Below are 13300 nucleotides of genomic sequence, written 5' to 3' on the forward strand. Positions count from 1 at the left end.
TAGGTCTAGATTGACATAAAAGCATTAAAATAATAATTTCTATATCAGACGTGGTATCCAGCCACGACAGGACACATAGAGACAAACGAGACAAACAACCATTCACTCTCTCACTCACACCTAGGGACAATTTAGAGTTACCAATCAGTCTAACATGCATGTTTTTGGTCTGTGGGAGGAAACCGGAGCACCCGGAGAAAACCCACACATGCACGGAGAGAACATGCAAACTCCACCCAGAAGGGCCCCCGGACCAGGATTTGAACCGGGAACCTGCTCGTTGAGAGGCAGCAGCTCTACCAGTTGTGCCACCGTGCTGCCCCGCAACATTATTATTATTATTACATTACTATTATTATTATTATAACTCATTGGAATATTTCATCTGAGACTCTTACCATTTTTTCTTTTTTTTGCTCCATAAGCTACACCATAAGCCATCAGAAATATTTAGTTATAAATTAATTAATTTTGAAAACAAGAGTCCTAAATCTAACTGAAACCTCAGAAAAAGAGGCTTTCAGATTTTTAAGGCCTTTGAAAATGTGAGTTTTTGTTGCATCTTGGGTAATGTTTTAATTAGTAAACAGATTGTTTAACAATAAATACTTTGTAATAAATTTACTGTGAGTGAATTTAGCTTTTCTTATAACCTGCATTGTTAATTGAAAATCTTTTATTTTGAAGGCATAGAATGAAACAGGAAGTGATAAATTAAGCTGCTGCTTCCTTCTTCCTGAAAGTGCAGCAATGATTTTCACTGGCCACCTACAGGCCTCTCTGGCTGCTGTTGACTTACATTATGTAGAATATATATATCTGTTTAAAAACAATAATCATATGGAAATATAGAAACATGAAGCTCTATATTTGTTTTAATTAAAATGTAAATGCATTTGGATCTTTTATAAATATAAAAATGTTCAATTGTGTGCAACATTTAAACAAAAGATCCACTTTTTTTTTTGTATTGAATGAACGCTTTTTGAATCCACTTGATAGTTTGAGACTTGATAGTTTAAATATTAAAAATAAAGTTTTTTTTTTTTTCCTTAAAGTACTTTTCAAAACATTCAACAAGAATGTTAATTTCAAACGCCACGATCCCGAGACTGACGTTTTCCTGAAGTGCTGGTTGTTCAGCTGTGGCTTTAAACACCCAGTAGAAGTACTGAAAAGCACACAATACATACTCAGCAGATTTTATCACACTTACAGCTAAAGTAGCCAAACAGTTCCAGGCGACCTGTTAAAAACTTACAGGAGCAGAGTCTGAGGCTTCGGCTGATTGTCAAACCTCAGCTTCAGGAGGAGCAGGGTGGCTCTTGTTCTGGTCGTGGAACAGTTGACCAGATTTTTGCCCAGGGTCATGGTCCACTCCAGTGGACTTAGAGAATATTCATGAGCATGTCCCTTGGGACATTTGGGGCGCGGATCTGCGGTGCTACAGGAGTATGGGGTGCCTGGGTTACCCTTAAGGGCACTCCGGTCCTTGTATAACCAAAGCAGGAGCTGTGTCTGCAGTCTGGCACAAAGTCGGGCTCATTGTCAGTACTGGATGGACTCTGCTATGGCTGTCCCTGTCTCTGATCCTATTTGTGGTGTTTATGGACAGGATCTCAAGGTGCAGTCATGAGAAGGGAGGGTAACTGGTTAGTCTCTGCTTCAAGGAGATGTTGTGATTCTGTTGCCATCTTCTGGCCGCGGCCCTGCGTGCACTGGAGTTTGAAGTAGCTGGGACGAGAGTCAGCTCCTATAAGTCTGAGGCCGTGGTTCTCAGCTGAAAAAGAGTGGAATGATCCTTTTAGGTGGAGAATGAGTCTTTGCCTTAGGTGGAGGAGTGCAAGTGGTATGTTGCTTTGGTCAGTTGTGGTGAAGAAAGAGCTGAGTCGAAAGGCAAAGTTTTTACTGGTCTGTCTTTATTCCAACCCTCTACTATGATCCTGGGGTTTGGATTATGAACGAAGGAACAAAATCCTGGACACAAGCAGCTGAAATGAGCTTCTTTTGTAGGGTGGCCGGGCTCAGATAGGATGAGGAGCTCCGTCATCTGGAGGGAGCTCAGAGTAGAGCTGCTGCTCCTCTGCATTGAAAGGAGTCAGGTGAGGTGGTTCAGGCATCTGATTAGGATGCCTCCTGTACGCCTCCCTTTGGATACTTCTGGACATGTACAGAGGAGAACCTGAGGCAGACCCAGAACTCACCTGAGGAATTATCTAGCCTTGGAAGGCCTTGGGAGGAGGAGAAGCTGGAGAGTGTGGCTGGGGAGGGGGAGGTCTGTGTTTCTCTCCTGAACATTAGAACAAATATGTAGACGAACATATGCATGAGATATATTCATAAATTAAACGGATTCTTTCATTTTTCTGGACTGTATATAATGTGCATTGAATTTAGAAATGTAACGTGAGACGTTAATTATCTTTGACTCACCAACGACAGTGGGTCATTTATTAACAGAATCAAAGTTTAACACATCACACATTTACATTAATTGGCAAAATATGGAAAATAACAACATGGCTAATTTTAGCAAGCTGTACAATTTTGATTGACCACACGGCGGTGGTTGAAAACTTTACACAGACATTTCTAAAATATCTGGAATGATCTCTACTTGGTAGAAGAATTTTAAAGATGGAAAGATGAAGTTTAGAGGGAGAAAAAGATGGGTGAGGGGGTTTGTTTATGTCGGCACCAGAACGGCACTCTCCGGTGAGTTCTCAGCTTCTTCCCCCAGTACACTTAGGTGGTATAAATCAACTATTTACCTGGAGATGTCTCCCTGGTAAGAAGTTCCATTTAACGCACCCTTCCAGCGTCTCCGTAGGAACAGCTGTGAATCGTCCGAAGTAGTGACGTTACTTGTTCGACACAAGTTCACCTCACGAGTGGACTTCACATGAGTGGAGTCCGTCAGAGTTCCACCCAGAGGTGGAAGATGTTATAATCCCATAAGACTCGGAAGAGCTCTGTGGTCATGTCAGGATTTTCCTGTTTCCCAGCACGGGAGCTGCAACGACTGAAGCCGGAGCCTGAAGCGACTGGACTTCTGCAAACTCTCCACCCGACTCCAAACTCGACTGCAAACTCGACTGGCTTGAACTAGGAAGTACCGACATTTTAAAGGGCTCTATTTCCGGTTCATCTGGGAGTTTCTGATTGGTCAATATCGACCAGACAGGGGTGTGTTTTTGTGACGTAAGAGGTCACTAGGAGTCAGAAAAACAGCAAGAATGTTATGGAACAGATTGAAAATGTTTTTAGAGACAGAGAGAGAAATGTTTGGACGAGTTGGCGGAAAACAGGTGCCAACAGGTGCCAGCTTCTCTATTTACGTCTGAGAGGATTTAAAAACATGACAGCTCGTTCCAACACTTGTCTGCGTTTGACTCCAACCTTGGACCAACTTACCCTGCTCATTCAAAGACAGAAAATCAGAAAATGCATAATTATTCTGTAACAGACCTTAACATGAATTCTAACTTTGCATGAGGATTAAAATCATTATTACTGTTTCACAGTTACTTAAAATGATTAGTTCACTGCAGCATCTAAAATGGTTTGAACTAAAAACACTTTGATTATCAAACATTTGTAAAATAGTAATGATAATAGAAAAGAGAGTGTTCTTTCACTTGAATTTTCAAGAAAGAAAGTCTCAGGATGGGTCAACCTGTATTTCTGGATTCAAATCAATGAAATGACAGTTTCTGTCCCATATGGTCCTTAGGTCAAAGTTTTGACATCAGGCCTAGTTCACTACAAATACAAGATGGTACTTTATGAAGAATGAAGGATAAAGCACATAAAATAAACCAAACACATCATGACAGGTTGACAGCTGACTCTGCTGATTGGCCGCTGCTCTGCTGGCGACCAGGACTCGTGTGCTATCGCTGTTGTTTTTATCATTTTTTATTTTTGTCTTGCCTTTTTGCTTCTTTGTTTTGGAGTGACTGTATGTGTTTGTTGGACTACTATGGCATCATTCAAACAAAAACTGCTCCTGGCGCTCATTATCTTAAAACATCTACATACGTGTCAAACTTGTCCACATGCGGAAGGTGAGCTTCTGCTCACTTACTCCAGAGACGCATTGCTCTCTCTTCGCCCAGCTTCAACTACACCGCCTGCGGACCTGCCTGAAACGGTGAAGATTCAACCACCAGGACGGCTTCGACGAAAGAGAGGTAGAAGGGGAGGAGTACGGCAACGGCTCCGCTGACGAGGCTGTCGGCTACCCCTGCCCAGCATCTTACTCTGCAACGCACGGTCTCTGAGGTGTAAGATGGATAAGCTCCGTATTAATGCCAAGGCATGATTTGAATACCGGGAGTCCAGCATGTTGGTGATCACGGAGACCTGGCTCAACTCTGACATCGCTAACTCTGTTATCGAGCTGGATGGGTTCTCTGCTGTTCGGGCGGACCGTAATATAAACTCAGGAAAAAGCCGTGGAGGAGGCATCTGCGTGTACATCAGTGAATCCTGGTGTAGTAATTACACCATGAGGGAAACTGTATGCAGTTCAGATGTTGAGCTGCTGTGTCTCTCTTTGAGACCTCATTATCTCCCGAGAGAGTTCGGCAACATTTTAATTTGTGCAGTTTACGTCCCTCCGAGCGGCAACGCTGCACGAGCAGCAGCTCAAATTGCAGACTGTGTCCAGCAACAACTGACTCGCTCACCTGAAGCCCCAGTTTTCATAATGGGGGATTTCAACAACTGCAAACTGGAGTTATCCCTCCCTGGGTACGAACGATATGTCAACTGTGCCACCCGTGACAGAAGGGTTTTAGACAAATGCTATGGAAACAAAAAAAATGCATATTGAGCTAAACCAAAACCACCCCTCTCTAACTCTAGCTACAACACAGTGCATTTAATCCCCACATATAAAACAATGCTTAAAAGGGGCAAACCACAGCTCAAGACAGTTTCTGTGTGGTCTGAGGACATTATTGAGACTCTTAAGGGTTCATTTTTATGCACAAATAGGGACATTTTTAACAACTTCGAAATTAATCTTGCTGTTGAAGCAATAACCGATTACATAAATTCTGTGTTGATTGGGTGGTTCTACAGAAGATGGTTAAAGTATATCCAAATATCAAACCTTATATAAGCAAAGAAATTAAGAACTGTATTAATCGCAAAAAAATAGCTTTTAAAAAACAGGATTATACAGGGTTGAAAATAGTGCAAAGAGAACTCAACCAAAGGCTGAGGGAGGCCAGGAAGAAACACAGGGATATTATGGAGAAGAACCTTTCATTGAGGGATCCAAAAAAGTTATGGGACTCTATTATAGACATGGACAGGGTACAGATGATGCCATTAACGGCATCACACATCTAACTCTTAAACATCTTGAAAACTCAAAGGCCTTCTGTTTATAGATTTTAGTTCTGCTTTTAATACCCTACAGCCTCACCTGCTCTTCAAGAAATTACAGCAGATTAATCTTAATCCTCTTCTTATTAAATGGTTTTATTCTTTTTTAACAAACAGATCACAGCTTGTCCGAGTCAATAACGTCTTATCAGAGCCAAGGTCCATCAGTACTGGGGTTCCCCAGGGTTGTGTTACCTCTCCTGTCCTCTTCACAATTTACACAAATGATTGCATCATCAGCTGCCTCAGGAATTACCTTTTTAAATTATCTGATGATCATGCAGCTTGCTGCATGAGGATATGGACTCCTCATCATATTTTAATGAGGTTCAGTTTTTTGTTCAATGGTGTGATGACCACCACCTTGTTATTAATGCCAAGAAAACAGAAGAGATGCTGATTGACCCCAGGTCTCTGAGTGACAATCTCCCACTTTTTATTCACGACCAGAAAATAAAACAGGTCTGTTCTTACAGATATCTGGGTGTTCACCTAGATAATCTGTTCAAGTGGGAAATTCATGTTAATATGTTGTGCTCTCGGTTACAGCAGAGATTGTATTTTTTATGAAGACTCGGGATCTTTGGAGTTAACCTGAAGCTTATGGTTGTATTCTATCAGGCCGTATTGGAACGCATCAACAGGTTTGGAATGTCAGCGTTGTGTGGCAATCTCTCTGTGCAACTTAAATCTAAACTTAGTCGCATGGTACAAACTGTAATGAAGGTGATAGGAAGGACTGATCACCCCTCCCTGCAGTCTGTCTATGATGAGTCTGTCCTCAGACTTGCTCGGAAGGTGCTGTCTGACCCCGCACACATCCTCAACTCACAATACGAACCGTTACTATCTGGAAAACGGTTTAGAATCCCAGCTTGTAGATTTAACAGATTTAAAAATTAATTTGTCCCTTGATGGAATGTATGTGGGATTGTGCAATATGTGTTTTTATCTCGGGGACAATAAAGTATACATCTATCTATCTTATTGTTTTAGTTAGTTAATGTCACAGTTTACACTCTGTTTTTCCTTTTACTCATCACTCTGTTCACTGTTAAACTTTTTCCTCTATGCTCTCCTGGGGTTTTTCCTCTGCTGCTTCTACCAGCCTCTTTACATGCCACACCTCTCTCTCTGCTGATGGTTTCCACCTGTTTCTGGGTGTATATATACTTCCTGCTTGCTCCACTACGTTGCCAGATCAACTGCTTGCTTCCAGTCACAGTTATCCAGCGTTGTTCACAGCTCTTTAATCTTGATCTACGCCTGTTTCCCTTGACCACGCTTTTTGCCTGTCCCTTTTGTGCCTCAGCCTAGTGATGAGCAAATTAAGCTTTTATGAAGCATTGAACCAGTTGGGCCAATTGTTTCAAAAATAGGTTCATTTGTTGAAGCTGCAGTTACAGTGACCTCTTGTGGCATTTTGCAATGCTGCTGTCAAATAGGCGTTACACTTTTGGTGTCACACACCGAAGAACTTGAGTGACTAATGTTAAAGAAACTTAATGTTAAAGAAACTACTGTGGTAAAAAACAGATTTTTTTTTAAAAATTCATCAACTTTCTATGTTGTCTGGTTTGAAAATTTATTTAAGCTTACATGTTTTTGAATAAAGATTGATAAATGTGCATTGAAGAGAATTAATAAAAATGTTGCAATGGTATTGTGCTTGTGTAACTGTGGCAGAGTCAGAGTGTTTATCATTCTTAAAAATAATGAAATTACATCTCCAGCATCTCCATGTTTGGAGCTGAAGTGTCTAATCATAGAGGAGGTATCATGATGCTTCAGTTCAGTTGAACACACCAAACACTGCACCTGCAGAAATATACTAATGTAAATAAAACAATTAATAATTTGAGCCCATACTGATATATGATTATTAAAATCACATGCATCATTTTATTGTAATTATACTAAATAATTATTAATTAAATTAAATTGTTATGGAATTGTTTTGTAATTTTTTAAAATGAATAAACTTTATACCATACCAAATACATGAGTTAAATGGGTTAGATAATATCTTCACTGTTGAACATTACTATTACTTCTTTGACATTTAAATGCCAAAACCACCTTATCACGAGCAGAATGAAGTGTTCCCACATGTTAGAACGACCTCTTTTCCTGGCTGCCTCCATAATTACTCAATTTCAACTAACAACAAAAACACACCTACTCTCCAACACATTGCAAACATTTTAGATCTGTTTCATAGTGTTGAGCTCTCAATTCAAAAATGTCTCAACCTGTCACCTGTCAGAATCGAGACGAGGCGGTGCCAGGGAGTCAGCTGTTTGGACCACGAACCAGTCAAGATTCATTCCGACAACGAAACAGTTTGTGTTTCGGGTGTCGCGTCACGTGACTTTTTCCGCACCAAAACAGGCTCCAAAGCAGTGGTTCGATGTAATTTTACTGCAGGGTTCGAAGCTTTTGTTTCATACTACCATCACTACCTCAGCCTTCCGACCTTGTTGACGACCTACGCCTGTTTTTGGATTTTGCCTTTGCCTCTCCCTATCGGTACTGTCTCCTCTTCTGATCCCGTGTATGAACCCTGCTCATCCTCAACTACGCCTCTGGACTTCCCTTGGTCTCTGCAGCTCTGCATCTCTGCTGAAGCGCCCCGTTACAACAAGAAAGGTTAGTGTTTCACCAGACCGTCTGTATTCAAATAACTACTTGTTATTCTGCCAAACACTAAACTTTCCCCTCTATCATTTTAGATACACTTCCTGCCCCTGGACCTGAGACACCAGAAGCTGTTTATTTACTCAAACATTAAAAAAACCTTTCTGAGTCCGTGTGTAGAATCCTCCGCCATCAGATCTCTGACAGATTGATCTGGCCAAACGTGGATCCTACACCGGGCTCAGAATGGCGCTCTGGTGTGGAAGGTGCCATCGGTAAATTAGACCAACATGAATGAGATCATGAACATGCTTAAGACTCTTAACTCCTCACTCTAACCCTCAGGACTCAAATCATGCCGGCAGTCCTGCATATGCTGGAACCATGAGTAACCAACTCCCGGAACCACGGTTGTCTCCACCAGAACTGTTTTCAGGGGCACCGGACCAGTGCCGCCCGTTCCTAACACAATGTGAAATTCATTTTCAGCTCCAGCCCTCATCCTTCCCCTCTGAACGTGCTAAGGTGGCATATACCGTGTCCCTCCTGTCTGGAAAACCTAAGTCCTGGGAAACATCATAAAAGTTATTCAGTTGTAGACGTACATCCAGTGAGGTGGTGTGCAATAATTATGCTGTATGAATAAACTTTCCTTTCTGAATTATAAAACGTTATAAGTTTTGCAAAAAGAAAGAACCGTGTAGTATAAAGGTTGTTTGGTCACACCTTGGTGGTGCTGAAGTGCTTCCCAAGGTGTGCTCTGCCTCCACCTCTCCTGGTGTAACCCAGAGTCTTCTTACTCCTTGGTCCACCTGCATCACCATTAGGAGGTAAATGAAGCTCCAAGAACAACACCTACAGTGTGAGCATGAATCAAAATGAGTTATTATCATACCCTCATGGAATTACAGTCAAGACAAAAACATGGCTGCGGCACAGAAAAACAGCGTCTGACCTGCACTATGTCATCGACGCTGGTGAGGGACAAGGTGTGTTCTGCCAGGCTGTAAGCTTCTGACTCCAACGCTGAAAGTTTGGCTTGCATCACGTTTTTGCCTCTCGCACTCGTCCACACTGAAACCAACTCATTTCAGCTCCAACAGGGCCAGACAAACCTGGGAGGACATCTCTATATTCCTCAATAATCTGACAGAAACATTCAATACTCAAAAAACAGTCCACAAGCAGTACAGTACATTGAAGGATTTGAACAGTGAATGTTTGTAGTTTTTGAGATGAGTGTTTTTCTGAACGGGAAGTGAGCAGGGGATGTAAGTAAACTTGAATGTTTTTGGAGTGAGATATTCAAGTGGGCAGGCGTTACACCATGGAGAAGAACAGAGGGAGTTTTTCTTTCTTGTCTGAGGCAGTGAGCGTCAATCCTGGCAAGTGGAGGGAGCAATTTTATCCACCACAAGGTGCAGTGGCAGAGCCAGGGGGTGGCCGATAGTGGCCTTGGCCCCCATAGATAAATCTTTGGCCACCCCAGTCATTTGAGGAAACTGCTTTCAATCAATATAAAAAAATAGAAAGCATAGTTTCTTTAAATGATAGGGGTGGCTGGTATACATAAATATATGGCAGTGGCCATCTTGGATTTTAATGTGTCAACCCAATATTTTAAATGAACCTTTCTTACTCCTAGATGCAACCACACACCAAAAAGGAAATGTGGTTGGACGGGCAGACCAACAGACAGACAGAGTATACGTATATCAAATTCCCCTTTCTCACTCGGCAGCATCTAGTTTTCAGCAGAGTCCTAGAGAGACTGATTATACACGGTTGTAATTCAGATTCTCTGCCCTTATTTAAATCTAACCTTAAAACTCACTTTTTCAAACTTGCTTATTCTGTTTAATGTCATTATGTTTTCTACCATTAACTGTTTGATTTTACTGATATCTGTCTTTTATTGTTTTTATCTTTGTATTTCTTGTTCGGTGACCTTGAGTGATTTGAAAGGCGCCTTCAAACAAAATGTATTATTATTATTATTATTATTATTATTATTATTATACTTAGTGTGCCATCTTTCTCCAACAGGCCAGTGAGTTGGTTCATCACAGTGTGTATGAACACACTCTTGGTCTCTGCTCTGAAGCGAGGACAGTGTGAAAGGGTACTCCCCAGACCGTCCAGCAGGGGTAACTCTTCAGGACAATAGACAGTCACCATGTTTGGAAGTGTCCTCTCTCACTGCTAGGGTCCAGCAGCCAGCATGCAACCTGTGGAAGAAATCAGTCACATTTTTCTCTGATGCCTTCATCCTATGTCTTGTAGCTAAAAATGATCAAATTTATTCAAAATGCAGAAAGTACTGATCATTGAGAGCACTGCAGAGATAATACTGTACATGTCTCAGAGTATGAATGTCAGGATGTTAATGTATCGTGGAATCTAATATAATCCCCATAATTATTTATTTTATCTAATGATTATGTAGTCTTATTAACATGAAGCACATCTCACAAAAGTTCACTATTCTTAATTTTTTTTTTTGGAATATTCAAACATTTGATCCTCTGAACAGTAACTACCCACAGATGAATGATACATATTTAAACACAATAAGCTAGAAAAGTAGTTTTTCACTTATTTAATTAACAAAAATACCTGTCAACAAGTTTATAACATTGTTTAGTAAACAATAAGACCCTTCAATGTTTATTTTAAATCTCCACAGGACAAGTTTGTTTAATCTGGGCTTAGATTAGAGTTTTTTTTTTAACCAACATTTTGTAAAGTTAAACTTTCAGCTCCCTCTGTTTCAAGAAAACCTTTGGATTTTATTAATTTCTTGTAGGATCCTTAGGTGCTCACAACCTTATTTTTCTACAGGTGATAGGAAGCTATTGAACACATTCCCATGAAGACACAACTATTTTATGTAGTTTCTTGTTTGTCATCACGCTGCTGGCAAAAACTAAATTTTAGTTCCATTATTTCTTTGAATACATTTTCTAATTTAAAAGAAAGTTGCTGAATATATCTAAAGCTGTAAGAAATATATAAAGGATTACCTACTATAAGTATTAGATGGAAGGATGGAGTGCACATGTAATCTAATTCTTTGTTTTCTCACCTTCAGGTCTTCACAGGTTCCCTCCAAGCTGATACCACAGCTCAGTACGAACGTCTTGTACACCTTGATGATGTCATATGTGACAACCACTCTTCCTTTGTCACCAGCTGATTGGTGGCTGAGACAGACCTTCACCTGCTCCAGCCTTTGACTTACTGGCAGCTCATCATCCAGTGGAGGAGGAGCCAGGCTGGAGCTCAGACCTGATGGGCACCAGACAAATTTAACAACAGAAACCCTTTGAAAAGTGTGACCCTACATGTATTAGTATCCGTTGTTTGTCAGTACCTTTGCTCTGCTCCTGCTGCAGACAGATGTAGTATGCACCTCTTGATCCCCAGCAGACAGACAGCCCGATCAACACGAGATCTTCATCGTCTCTTATTGGAAACCCATCAGTCAGGTTAGGCTTCGGATGAGACGCTGATGCTGTGCGAGCAAACATAAAAAGAGACAACATTCAACATTTTATAATCTGTGTTGCACAAACAGACATCTGCACGTACAGTACTCAATACAGCCTCAATGCCACGTCACATTGAGGCAGTGATTAAGGCAAAGGGGTTCACAACCAAGTATTGAAGATTGACATATCGTTTTGAAAGTACCATATTTTGATGGATTTGTTGTGATCTTAATCTCTTTCTTTTTTTCCTACAAAAACTGAGAAGTAGTGCGGGCTGATTTCTTCACAGTATTCAAATTTTTAGAATTCTTGTTTTCGTGGGTTTCATGAGCTGGAAGTCCAAATTATGTAAAAACAAACAAATAAATACTTGAAATCGTTTAAATTGCGAGTCCTGAATCTATCTTCTATTACAGTTCAACTTTTTGAATGGAATTATGGAAGTTCAACAACTTTTCCACGATATTCTAATTTTTTGGAAAGGGTCTGTAGGATCACATCAAATCAATCAAAATATGGTATTTTCACAACAATATGTCAATCTTCAATACTTGGTTGGAATCTCTTTGTCTTAATCACTGCCTCGATGTGACGTGGCATTGAGGCAATCAGTCTGTGGCATTGACTGGGAGTTATGGAAGCCCAGATTTCCTTGATGCTTGCTGTCAGCTCTTCTTTGTTGTTGCGTCTGGTGCCCCTCCCTCATTTTCCTCTTGACAATACTCCATAGTTTCTCAGTGGGGTTTAGGTCCGGCGAGTTGGCTGGCCAGTCAAGCACTGTGGCATGGGCATCAAACCAGGTTTTGGTGCTTCTGGCAGCATGGGCAGGGGCCAGGTCCTGCTGGAAGATGAAATCTGCATCTCCATACAGATCCTCAGCAGAAGGAATCATGAAGTCCTCTAAAACATTCTGGTAGACTGTTGCAATGACCTTGGATTTAAGAAAGCAGAGTTTACCAACACCTGCACCGGACATTGCACCCCAAATCATGACTGACTGTAGATATTTCACACTGGACCTCAAGCAGTATGGGCTCTGTTCCTCACCCTTTTTCCTCCAAACCCTTGGACCTTGATTTCCAAATTAAAGGCACACTTTACTTTCATTGGAAAAGAGGACCGAGGAACCCAGCAGTTGTAGTCCATCTCCCGGATGTGTCTGAACGTGGTGGTTTTTGAAGCTGTGACTCCCGCCTCATTCCACTCTTTCTGGATCTCTGACAGATTCTGGAATCTTCTCTGTTTGATAATCTGCTGAAGCCCACGGTCATCTCTTTTGCTGGTGCATCTTCTCCTGCCACATTTTGCCCTTCCACTAGACTTTCCATTGATATGCTTGGACACAGCACTCTGTGAACAGCCAGCCTCCTTAGCTATGAACTTTTGTGGCTTACCCATCCTATGGAGGGGATCAATGATGATCTTCTGGCCAGTTATGTCTGCAGTCTTCCCCATATTGAACCGAACTGAGACAAATGAACCAAGCTGAAGCAATTTAATGACACCTGGGGAAAATTGTGCAGGTGCTTTGAGTTTAGTAGATGATTAATGTCACACTCAGTTTAAAACATTCATGTCCTGCAACATTTGGGCTGATTTCTCCACAGTATTCTAAGTTTTTGAAATCCTGTTTTATATGGAGCTAAAAGGGTCTCAAAACGACTCACACGTGCACAGACAGTTTCGCGCATGCACAGACAATTTCACACGTGCGCAAAATGATTCATGCATGCACAGGACCAGATTCACACATGCACAGGACCAGATTCACACAT

Source organism: Nematolebias whitei, chromosome 2 (assembly GCF_014905685.2).
Source record: "Nematolebias whitei isolate Nwh7 chromosome 2, NemWhi1, whole genome shotgun sequence".
Taxonomy (NCBI): domain Eukaryota; kingdom Metazoa; phylum Chordata; class Actinopteri; order Cyprinodontiformes; family Rivulidae; genus Nematolebias; species Nematolebias whitei.